The sequence below is a fragment of the Amblyraja radiata genome, chromosome 17 (assembly GCF_010909765.2).
Source record: "Amblyraja radiata isolate CabotCenter1 chromosome 17, sAmbRad1.1.pri, whole genome shotgun sequence".
Lineage (NCBI taxonomy): Eukaryota > Metazoa > Chordata > Chondrichthyes > Rajiformes > Rajidae > Amblyraja > Amblyraja radiata.
The window spans coordinates 29112828-29124324 of NC_045972.1; the positions used below are offsets into that span (position 1 = coordinate 29112828).

Sequence of the window (11497 nt, forward strand, 5' to 3'; positions counted from 1 at the left end):
AGTGAGTTGCAGAGGAAAATGGATTTGTGCCCAAGTGACCTATCTTAGCAGGAAATGTCAGTTGAATATAAACCAACCTCCTGATTGGCGCGAAGGATGTGATGCTTGCGATGACTCGCCAACAGGACACTCTCTGAACGTATTAAGCTGAAGGTATATAAGGGGAGGCGTAGCAAAGATGACGGAGGACTGGTCTTGTGGTAGACGACACAGGCGAAGAGGGGAAAATAAAAAACGATATTCTTCTAGGTGAAGGTCTGAAGAAGGGTTTCGGCCCGAAACGTTGCCTTTTTCCTTCGCTCCATAGATGCTGCTGCACCCGCTGAGTTTCTCCAGCTTTTTTGTGAACCTTCTTCTAGGTGAAGATAGCCATAAAATGCTGGAGTAACTCAGTGGGCCAGGTAGCATTTCTGGAGAGAAGGGATGAGTGACATTTTGGGTCGAGTCTCTTCTTCAGACTCGACCCGAAACGCCACCCATTCCTTTTCTCCAAACATGCTGCCTGTCCCGCTTCGTTACTCCAGCATTGTGTGTGTAACTTCGGTTTAATCCAGGACCTGTAGTTCCTTCTTACACATTTCGTCTGGATTAAGTTGGCCTAAACTACTTTCGTCCTTCAGTATTTTTCTCTTGCTCTTCATTTTGAAGGATCCAGTTCATAGTTCGAGAGGGCATTTGAAACTTCCTCTCGCCCATTCATCAAGGCGAAATTTCTAAACTTACTCGCTCTTGATCATTATTTTCTGCTTTCTTATATCTCTGCACATTATTGATTCAGAGTGGAAGGAGTTCAGTTATCGACTCCTCTGCCTTGGAATCGCTAATGCAAGGAGCCCCGGCAGTTGTTTCGGCGGCAAAGGCTCTCGATAGAGCACTGCTGAGGAATAATGTTTTGCTCCCTCGGCTCCCATGCTACTTCCTCTCAGCAGACAATAAATATTCTTCAAAGATCTGCCGCTTTCTCCAAGATCAGCTGTTTGAGGCAAATGTTGGTTCCCACTCCGTGGATTTTCATTTGGCACCGAATAGTGTGCATTCTCCTGTTAACATTCACAGTCCTGGTGTTATGGGAGTAACCACTGAAGACTGAAATTGATTAATCCTGGAAAGGCCACTGGAATAATGTCTGCACACAGATTTAGTTTTAGTTTTACAGATGGAGGGTGGAAACAGGCCCATTCGGCACACCGAGTCCAATCCCACCATCGTTCAGCAGCCCACACTCGTTCTATGCAATCCCAAAACGCAAACACTCTCTACATACTTGGCTTTTTTTTTACAGAGGCCAATAAATGTGCAGACCCCCGAGACTTTGGGATATGGGAGGTAGTCGAACTGGGGTCTCCGGCGCTGTGAGACAGCAACTATACCCGCTCCGGCACTATGCCGCCCGTTGAGGTTGAAGGGGTAATTGTATTGGCTTGCTTTCCCAGATAGTTGACACGATAGAAGCCTGTAAGGTCATGATCGACATCGATAAGTTAATTACCGAAGTTTTTCTTTTGTTGAAACGTTGGGGTTTGAATAACGTGGCTTAATGTCCGAGGAAGGGTTGTGTACGGTGATCTGAGGGGTAAGTGAGGCAGATACTATGAGCATTTAAAATACACCTTTACATGTGCATGGTTTGGAGGGATAAAGGACAAACGCGGGCAGGTGAGACTAGCGTAGATGGGACATCTTGGTCCGCATGGATTAGTTTGGCCGAAGGGTTTGCTTTCTTGCTGTATGACTGTGATTTGTGGTTTTCCGTCACGTAAAATGGATCTGTTCGTATTTCACTCAGTTCTACTGATCTATGAGGTTGACATTAATAGGGCGGGACGGTGGCGCAGCAGTTGTGTTTCTGCCTTACAGCGCCAGGGATCCGGGTTCGATCCTGACTACGGGCGCTGTCTGTACTGGGGTTGTACGTTCTCCCCGTGCGTGGGTTTTCTCCGGGATCTCCGAGTTAATTGGCTTGGTATCATTGTAAATGAATGTAGGTTAATTGGCTTGGTATCATTGTAAATTGTCCCTAGTGTGTTCGTGTTCGTGTGCGTGAATGGCTGCTGACTCGGTTGGCGAAGTCCATGTTTCCGCGCTTTACCTCCAAACTAAAATGATCAATATGATCAGCCATGATCACATTGAATGGCGGTGTTGGCTCGAAGGGCCGAATGGCCTACTCCTGCACCTATTGTCTATTGTCCATTGTCTAAGTAGACCTATCGGATGAGGAGTCACTACTGCCTCTTAACTGGTCAGCACAAACCGAAAGTATGTCATTACTAATAGAAAAGGTCTCACAAAGGCATGGTGCACAAATAAAGAATAGATTCTCAGAGACGAATGGAGTTTTGATATAATGTGTGCAGCTATGGTCACCCCATTACCGGAAGGATGTGGACGCGTGCAAAAGAGGTCTGCCTTAAAGCTTAGAAAGAAACTGCACATGCTGATTTAAACCTAAAACAGACAAAACGTGCTGGAGTAATTTAACGGGCCAGGCAACATCTCTGGAGAGAAAGGATGGGTGACATTTCGGGTCAGAACTCAGTCTGAAGAAAAGAAGCTGACTGACCAGCTGAGTTACTCCAGCACTTTGTCTAATTTATCTGAATGTTGCCGGATTAGAGGGAATTAGCTTTAAGGAGAGATTGGACAAACGTGGATTGTTTTCTCTGGAATGTCAAAGGTTGAGGGAAGATCTAACAGAAGTATATGAAATTATGAGAAGCATAAATAGGGTAGAGAGTGAGGACCTATTTCAAGGGTTGGAAATGTCAGACGAGCGGGGTTTATGGGAGAAGAGCAAAGTTTAAAGGACATTTTTCGGGCAATTGTTTTACAGAGTGGGCGGTGGGTAGCTGGAACGCTGCTGTTGTGGTGGTAAAGCCAAGTAAAGTGTGATAATAGTGTTTAAGAAACTTTTAGTTACGCACATGGATATGCAAGGAAAGGGATATCTAAAGGAAAAAAATACCGTCATTTCAAGCTCAATGGATAATAGAGATGACAGTAATGATCTTGGACGGACACACATATTTTGTTAAACATATATAAAACAAAAACAGACATCAATTTTGCTGCACGAAAAAAAGGGAGACAAACTTCTGGTGGACGGCGTTTCAGGCAACACCGGTGGAAGGAAAATGATGGACTTTTCGGGTTGGGACCAGGATCTTCAGTTTCTTGTGGACCACTTTTGCTATCGCGTGTTTCTGGTTTTACACATGATAAAACAAAATGCCACTGCATATTCGGAAAGTTTAAGGCACGCGTTGCTGAGTTATAACCCGCATTCAAATAATCGCAGCAACTTCTTCAGCGTTCATACTCCCTCGGACAAACCTAACGCGTCCATTAAACAGGTTCAAATGTTTATGTACATCATTAGGGGCGTTGCAATGACAATTTTTACCGTGCGCTGAACGAATACATTTCAAATGCGCCAATGCTATTGACCTATAAAATCGATCACACGTTTTGTGTTGTAACAGCTACAATTAGAAACCACAGATTGTGTTTCCATTACGTTGTTTCAATGCTTGATATTAAAGATAGGCGAGAAACTGCTTCTTTGCACGCATCGGTACGCGAGTGAAGATTACACAATAATTTTCAAGGCCACAGTAACCACATTACGGTGATGGCTCCGGTCAGATTAAAAAAAAAACACTTGTTTGCGATGGTAGTGAAGCATCCGTTCTTCATCTCTTCTGTTTTGCAAATAAAATTTGCCCCATCTTTCTGCAAGTTGCATGTTTTCATTTGAAACGGAATATATTTATATTCAGGCCATTAGCAAGCCAGATTCTACGTGTGCTAATCCACAAAACAATGTTTGCAATTCGCTCTCATCCACATGTTTGTTCATAACATGTATGGTTAGTGAAAAGGGGAAGCGAGTGCGTGCTGTGCAGCATAGCTTAGTTTAGTTTAGTTTAGAGATACAGCACGAAACAGGCCCGTCGAGGCCGTGCGGACCCGTGTACACTAGTAGTATCCTACACACTTGGGACAATTTATAATTTTACCGAAACCAATTAATCTACAAACCTGCAGGTCTTTGGAGTGCGGGGGGAACCGGTACACCCGGACAAAACCAACTCGATCACAGGAAGAACGTACAAACTCCGAACCCTGGTCTCTGGTACTGTAAAGCAGAAACTCTACTGCCACTCCTTCGTGTCGCACTTAATACGTATACTTAATACATGGAGCCAAACAATTGGTAAATAGATATAATTATACATTTGGGAATCGCTCTGAGGCTGCGGAGACTGCTCCCCAGGTAAACTTAAGTGATGTGGAAACAGCTACAAGAACGGAATGGTGTGATTTGTCTGTTATTCAAATCACGCAAATACCCCTGGGATCAGAAAAGACTGAAACAGCCTTCACAATGAGAAGGCAATTGGAATGCGGGATCTGCGATCTGCACAATAAGTCTCCAATTTGAAAACAAAATCATGGCATTATTTTTATGTAACTGAATATAACTCCTTTCATAACTAAAGATCATGTGTACGGTTTTGTTCCATTAACAGAGAAAGTTATTTAGTCATATAGCGTGGAAACAGGCCCTTTGGGCCAACTAGCCCACGCCGACCAACATGCCCGTCCTACACTGGACTCACTTGCCTACGTTTGGTCCTTATCCATCTAAATTTACTTTGTCCATGTACCTGTCTAAATGTTTCTTAAGCAATGTGATAGTACCTGCCGAAAATACCTCCCCTGTCACCTCGTTCCCCACACCTACCACCATTTGTGTAAAGACATCGCTCTTTAGGTTATTAAAATGTTACCCCTTCACCTTAAACCTATGTCCTCTGGTTGTCAATTCCGCTACTCTGGGAAAAAGTACCTTATCTATTTATCTGCTGATCTTGTAGACCTATTTAAGATCACCTGTCGTCTTCCTGCACTCCAAGTAATAAAATCCTAGCCTGCTCAACCTCTCCCTATAGCTCAGAACTAGAGACCCGGCATCATCCTCGTAAAACGTATCTGCACCCTTTACATCTCAACAACATCTTTCGTGCACTAGACTGACCAAAATTGAACACACTACTCCAAATGTGCCCACACCAATGTCTTACACAACTGTAACCTGACCTCCCTTGCTGTCTCCTCCCCTTCCTTAACCCTCTAGCTGTCTCCTCCCACCCTCCCATCCGCCCGCCCTCGGGCTCCTCCTCCTCCTCCCCTTTTCCTTCCTTCCTTCTCCCCCCCACCCCCCATCAGTCTGAAGAAGGGTTTCGGCCCGAAACGTCGCCTATTTCCTTCGCTCCATAGTTGCTGCTGCACCCGCTGAGTTTCTCCAGCAATTTTGTGTACCTTCGATCTTCCAGCATCTGCAGTTCCTTCTTGAACACATCTATACTCAATATTCTGACCGATGTGGTCAGAATGCTGAAAGCCTTCTTGGCCAATGTGCTGAAAGCCTTCTTGGCCATCCTATTTACTTGTGACGCCACTTTCAAGGGACTTTGTACCTGCACGTCCATATCTTTCTGCCCTGTAACATTCCCCAGAGGCCTGCCATTCACTGTGTAGATCACACTTTGGGTTGACCTCCCAAAATGCTCATGCATTTCTATATTAAACTTCATCCACCATTCCTCTTGGGACAGGGGAAAGTTTTCCGTGAGGAGGTGGTTTGGGTGGGAAGAGATGAATGGACCATGGAATTGTAGATGGAGTGGACTCTGCAAAAGGCAGAGTGGGGTGGAGATAGGAAACTATGACTGCTGTTCGGATCCCATCGGAGGCGTTGGAAATGTTGGATGATGATGAGATGAATGCGGAGGCTGGTGGAATGAAAGGTAAGGAACAGGGGATCTCTAACTTTATTGCTTCAACCAAGGAGTTTCAGAGGGAGTGGTCCCTGCAGAGAGCAGAAGAGGAGTTGAGTATAGGAGCAAAGAGGTCCTTCTGCAGTTGTACAGGGCTCTAGTGAGACCACACCTGGAGTATTATGTGCAGTTTTGGTCTCCAAATTTGAGGAAGGACATTCTTGCTATTGAGGGAATGCAGCGTAGGTTCACGAGGTTAATTCCCAGGATGACGGGACTGTCATATGTTGCAAGAATGGAGCAACTGGGCTTGTATACACTGGAATTTAGAAGGATGAGAGGACGTCTTATTGAAACATTTAAGATTATTATGGGATTGGACACGCTGGAGGCAGGAAACATGTTCCTGATGTTGGTGGAGTCCAGATCCAGGGGCCACAGTTTAAGAATATGGGGTAGGCCATTTAGAACGGAGATGATGAAACATCTTTTTCACAGAGCGAATCTGTGGAATTCTCTGCCTCAGAAGGCTGTGGAGGCCAATTCTCTGGATGCTTTCAAGAGAGAGCTCTTCAAGATAGGGGAGTCAAGGGATGTGGGGAGAAGGCAGGAAAGGGGTACTGATTGTGCCATGATCAGTGAATGGCGGTGTTGCCTCGATGGGCCGAATGGCCTACATCTGCACCTATTGTCTATTGAATCGTGTTTGCTCACATTATTATCAATTGCTTTGTCCTTCAATTGGCCTAAAACGTTTCTCCAGTCTCTGCTTTAGTCCTTTACCCCTTGACTTCCAATTCTCCGACTCCGTACTTGCATGAACACATATGCTTATCTACCTCCTGCTGTTCTGAAATAAGGCCATGAAAATGATATGCTTGCTTTATTTCTAACTTTACAAACCCAGCCCTACCTGCGGAACATTCATAACGTTTACACATACCATAAATGTATTATAGATTTCACAATCCCAAAGCTCGAGCTCTTCCCATTTCATGATATCTGAAGGCTATTATCCTTTAATTATACACTGTGGACGACTTGATAGTAATCATGTATAGTCTTTTCTTTGACTGGATAGCACGCAACAAAAAGCCTTTCATTGTATCCCGGCACAAGTGACAATATTGAACTAAACTAAACTAATCGATGTTTATTTTCCCCAACCGAACATAGATCAGTCATGATGAATTGGATTCATCTCTGACCTTTTTGCATTTTATTCACATTAGGACGCACAGTGGTGCATACCCATCCGACCCCGACGTCAGCACTAAAACATACACAATATTTGTTTCGCTATGTTTCTACTTGATAGATATTAAATCTGCATTTCATATTTACTGGAATGTAGTTTTTCTAAACGCATGCCTTTCCCCCTAGATAAGGGCAAGAAATATTGTTTTACGGTAAAGAAATAGCTGTTAAGGGCAGAGTTCAGAACATTTCTGTTAACCATATTACATGATTCGGCGTCTATGGAGATTTCAACGTCAGGAGTGCAATGGACAGTCTGTCCCTGAAAACCATTAAAGGTGAAATCGAAGGATAATTGGACACTGGCGAATCAAGGGAACCCGAAATAAAAATGGCATTGTACCACAATGACAACCAGCATGTTGAAAGGTGTGCGGGCCGTGACATTTCACTATTTCAATTTCTTTTGCCCCTCATGTCATCCAGGAATCCCATTCTTGCATGAATGGTTTAAATGGTTTCGCCCAGTCTTAATAGTTAATAGTTACTGGTTAATAGTTTGCCGCTCTCCCAACGTTCCTGAGTAGAATGTCAACAAATTGGCGGCGTGATCACACCGAAATGCTTATTTATGGATAATATATAAAATAAAGCTCCCTTCCCCTTATCACCTGAAATAATTCCAAGATGATACAAAGAACAGTGGTTGGCTTAATCCCTTGGCTACAATGATCCCTTCGTAAAGAACATTTTAGTTTAAACTTAATTTAACATTTAAATATTTTTTCTATTTGCAATTTACAGCAGCATTAATCCCCCCCCCTCCCTCCCCCCTCTCTATCTCTCTCTCCCTTCTATCTCTCTCGCCTTATCCCTCTCCCCTCTCTCTCTCACCTTCTCTCTCATCCCTTCTCTCTCCGCTCCTCTCCCACACCCCTCCCTCTCCCCTCTCCTTCTCACCCCCTCTCACGCCCCCTCTTTCTCTCCCCCCCTCATCCCGTCTCTCTCTGTCTCCCCTTCTCTCCCACCTCTCTCTCTCTCTCCCTCTCTCCCCACTTTCTCTCCTCACTCTCTCTTCCCTCTCTCCCCCTCTTTCGCACCGCACTCTCCCCCTCTCCATCTCCCCCTCTCTCACCCTCCCTCTCTCCCTCTGTCTCACATCCCTCTCCCCCCTCTCCCTCACATCAGTTCTCCCACTCAACCCCCTCTCTCTCCCCCTTATCTCTCTCCCCCTCTCTCACCCCCCCTCTCACTCCCTTCTCCCCCTCCATCCGTCTGCCCCTTATAGTTCCTTCTGTCTCTCCCCTTCCACAATCTCCCTCTCCCTCCACGCCCTCGCTCCTCCCCTCTCGGAGGAACAATGAATGGAATGTAATTTGTATGGGATCTTTCTGTGTGAGGGCCCGTTGCCCAATATGTCCAGTAAAGTAAGAGTCGTTACGATGGAAATGAGTTCAAAGACAATAAAGCGATTTTGGATGAATATTGATTAGTTCAATTAATACGTTTGATTTATTTGGTTGCGCTCTTCCCAAGTCAGTGCTTTTACCTTCGCTGTGCAGTTTAGCAACTGCGCAAGCCCGCTTTTCAATTGAATAAAATCGAGTTGACTGCACACAAGATCAATGTATACATCAATTAAGTAAATTACCCGATTCCATTTATTTAACTCGAGTTAGGGCAAATGAACAGATATTGGGTGGTGGGGCTAATACGGGTGTATTATTTCTATGTGGACGAGTTCGTCTCACCACTTGCATGCTGCACGATGCATGGATTGATCCTATGGATATGACGATGTTGTTAGTCGGCCAATTTCATAGAGTCGCATAGAAACAGACGTTTTGTCCGAGCGTGGCATGCGGACCATCAAGAACATGTCCATACTAATTCAGTTTACTAGAACACGTTTCGTGGCCTGTTGTAACTTGGCAATTCAGGTGTTTGTCAGGACGCTTCATAAATGTTGCAAGAGCAAGATTCCAAACAATGTGTGGGAAAGAACTGCAGATGCTGGTTTAAATCGAAGGTAGACACAACATGCTGGAGTAACTCCGCGGGATAGGCAGCATCTCTGGAGAGAAGGGATAGGTGAAATGTCAGGGGAGTGGGCGGGACAGAGATAGAATGTAGCCGGAGACAGTAAAAGACTGGTAGGAGAACTGGGAAGGGGGAGGGGATGGTTTGGGTGGGAAGGGACGAGTTGACCAGGGAATTACGGCGGGAACGTTCTCTGCGGAAAGCAGCAAGTGGTGGAGATGGGAAGATGTGGCCAGTAGTGGGATCTCGTTGGAGGTGGAGGATTATATGCTTTTTCCAAACCATCTTTGCAGGAGTAAATTCACTTTTGGATCCCCTCTAAACACCGAACATTTTGCATGTGTCTTTTTGTTTTTCATGTTGAAATAAGGAGGTGCCTCCTTTTACAAAACGTATGCAATTTCAAAGGGCACAGTTGCCAAGCGGATGGACACCGATGTTTACTGGCGCATAACTTGGGCAACTGGTTGTGACCCATTTCACCCCTAGTGTTGAAGGTGAAGGGCTCAGTTGGTTAGGAGCTTTGACGTCAAATCAGTGCTTGATGCTTGTAATATGGAACATCTCGCCATTTCCCTGAGGGCTGTTGCTGCCTTCTTGTTGTCAGATCATGGACGAGTTGCTAAGTAACTACACAAATAACAAGACGTCACTTTGAGCACGGAAACTACTTGGGAATCCATTCCGAATAGATACCATCTGCCCCTCGCATTTGTTTCATTGGCTGTGAGTTGTCCGTGTAATTATGCCAACGATTTGTGTTTCCTTCTGTCTTGTTTCCCGTCGTAGCGACAGGCGCGTAAATCACTTTACCAGGCATTGGTTTCTGCTTGGTCTGCGAGATGAAAATTAGAGGGAAGACATTAGTTCATGTTTTTAGCCGCTTTGATCCTCACACATACCCGAGCGTTTTGCAGGATCAGAAATGAAAGTAATAAAATGGACGGGGAGATAGATGTTTGTTTACATCAAAGATTGACACAAAACGCTGGAGTACGTCAGCAGGTCAGGTCGCATCTCTGGAGAAATTGGATAATTGACGTTTCGTGTAGGGACCCTTCTTCAGTCTGACTGTCGGCGAGGGACTGGTGAGAGCCCAAGAGGGATACATGATCGCGACCGTGGGGCCAATTAACCGATTTGCAGTGGAAGGGGCGGGAATGGGCGGGAAGGGGCGGGAAGGGGGGTGGGGGGTCGGAATTCGTATATTAAAAGGTACCTGTGCATACAGCGTCCTTTCTTGATTCACCTTCCTTGGAATTTTCCGGGGTTTACTCAGATTTAGCGCAGCATAAGGCACCATCGCTTCACCTGCACGTTGCATGGACTGAACGAGAAAAGTATACATCTTCTCAACAAAGGTGCATTGATACTTGCGCAGAAGGACACTATCAGGCTCTAAAACGGTTTCGAGGGCCCATTACATGAATAGTTCCAATGCCAATAACCTATGCGCACGATGTCGATCACTTCTCCTGCTCTAACATTACCCCCAAAAGCAAGTTAGATCAGTTTAGCTAATTAAATCGCATTTTGGGGATGGCGGGGGGGGGGGGGGTGCATAAAAAAGGGGGATGCATAAAAAATGTGTAGAAGTCTTAACTCAAATTTACAAAGCGTTATTTGAACTACAACACATTTTGTGGACTGTTTGGATGCCCTTACTGAAAGCATGTGACATTGTTGCAAGAGACAGTTCAGAGAATGTTCAATGAGATGCCAGCGGGTGCTTTAGGATTTCCCTTTACGAGGAAAGACAGGACAGCTTGATCTTGTGCTGATTGGAATCAGAAATTGAGAGATTTTGGAGCGTCAAGCTCCAGAAAGCCACATGAAAATGAAACTCTGATTATATTTGTCACCAGCATGAGAATCACAATACATGCGTGGATGGCGGAGGAGATGGACGAAGAATGTTGAATCAGCCGAAAGCCTATTGTATGGTGAAATAGACTCGATTGGATTAATGGTCACCTTTTGCTCCTGATGTGATCTGGAATTTTGAATTTTTCACTGAGATGTCGACAACAGGCTGGAACTGCGATTAGTTTCTATTTTGTGTTGTCCTGCGACGATGCCCATGGGCCTGGGGAAGCGCTTCAGGGGAAACTTAAATTAAACAATTTGTGGCCTGCAGTTGCATGCAGTGCGTGCCAGGCAAATGCGGCAGATATGCACCCGTAATAGGCACTCGTGATTTTGCTCAGAATGTAAGACCTTTTTATAGACCTTGTCATTTAGTAGACACGGGTACGATTTTTAGAAGTGAGTGCAATATATCAGCTTGGCAATATGGATTTTCATCTAACATTCGAGTTACCGGACAAAACCTTTCGGACGGTTGTTACCGAGGGGTACTGGGAGCAATAAAACAGGTAATTAATTTGAGCTGTATAGAAGGCAAGCGCAGTATTTTAACTTTACTTATTTCATACATACCAGTTGCCCAGTAACATCGGATCTTTCTTCTTCCTTCC

At 44.9% G+C, this 11497-nt stretch overlaps 1 long non-coding RNA gene across 1 annotated transcript; it reads right to left on the reverse strand.

The window, feature by feature from the left end:
- Positions 1-9383: 9383 nt before the first annotated feature.
- On the reverse strand, positions 9384-11497 carry LOC116982949. The gene is made up of 3 exons (XR_004414572.1): positions 11460-11497; positions 10240-10347; positions 9384-9855 (listed from the first exon to the last, which is right to left on the reverse strand). It is a non-coding gene; the product is annotated as an uncharacterized LOC116982949 (long non-coding RNA).